This window comes from Arachis ipaensis, chromosome B07 (genome assembly GCF_000816755.2).
Source record: "Arachis ipaensis cultivar K30076 chromosome B07, Araip1.1, whole genome shotgun sequence".
Classification (NCBI taxonomy): Eukaryota; Viridiplantae; Streptophyta; class Magnoliopsida; order Fabales; family Fabaceae; genus Arachis; species Arachis ipaensis.
Genome location: NC_029791.2, coordinates 119,259,288 through 119,260,738, shown reverse-complemented (window position 1 = coordinate 119,260,738; position 1,451 = coordinate 119,259,288).

The following is a 1,451-nucleotide window of genomic DNA, read 5'->3' as shown; positions in this document are numbered from 1 at the left end:
ATTATTGAAAAAAAAAAAAAAGAAAGGATGAGATTAACAACTAAGGTCAACATATCAGAAGACTATTGATTTCTTAGCTTTCATTATATATTGTTGTGCATGCTGAATAGGAAGCCAACTTGACATTATAGATTGATTTTTAAACTCAATAATTTTGAATAATTGCCTAAAAGTAACTTATAATCACTAAGAAACTGAAAGTGACATGCTCCTCGATATGCGGATCTACATTCACTCCTCACTCTTATCTTCAAAATTAGAAGATCATCCAGCTAGTTATGATGATTATGAACAATTTTTATTCTTCTGGGAACTTAGCTTGCTTTAATTCCTCTATCTATCTCTCCCAAGAAAATGAAGTTTCTATGATGAGTCCATACCCTCCAATCTTCTAAGCACAATGCATCTTAATCATAAATGGATATAAAGCTTCCATGGCATAAAAGAAAGCTGAAAAGGCAAACTTGTATTATTATAATTGGCCACAGCTATTAGCAATAATGTTGTTTGGGCCTCAAATTTAGGTCCTAAATTTATGATTTAACTTGCCTCTAATGGCACCAAAAGGTTGGTCAAATCCTAGAATTTTATTCATAAATAAACCAAATAATAAATGACTACTGCGTACTAATTCAATTATTATTTATATTATATTTATATATAGTTGGTTCTTTTATAAAAGTTAATAACTTTATAATAAAAGTTGATCATTTTTGCAAAAAGTTATAAACTTTTTGTGATGGGAAACAAGTTCATTGACATCAAAGGTTCATCCATTAATCTTAAACTAATGTATGTGGAATTAGACCCTAAGTTATAACTAACAAGTTTCACAAGATTGGTAATTCCTTCCAGAGAGAGAGAAAAAGGGCTCATGTATATTTATATTAACTTTCATTAAAAAAGAATGTTAAGTTCTTAATCAACTTTGTGAATTACCTTAGTGATGACAAAAAAATATACTAATTATGGGAATGGAAAGCGTACAAGACATGCAATGAGATGGTGAAGTTTGATCTCCCACTCTTGCAAGTATAAAGTAGTATTTTTGTGACAAATTGTGTAATTAATTGAAGGTTGGATGAGAAGTAAAGATATGAATTATATGAAGACACTTATATAGAGAGTTAATGGTGAAAATGGTTTTCGAAAGATCATGTTTATCTTAATATGATCTTTAAAACAAAAAAAATCAAATGTCTTAAATAATTGGTTATTAAAAAATACAATAGTAAATTAAATTAGCTTTTTTTGTTAGTTAGATAACGTTGCATGTCACAAAATAATTATCTCATCATATAATTGACAAAAAGACTAATATAATTTAAAATTGTATTGTTTAAAAATTAATTTGAAAAAAATTAATTTTTCAATAAAACCGAATTGATGCACATGTACTCTTTTAAAATCCTTTTTTATGATAATTAACTCCTTGATTTTTATACAAAAAT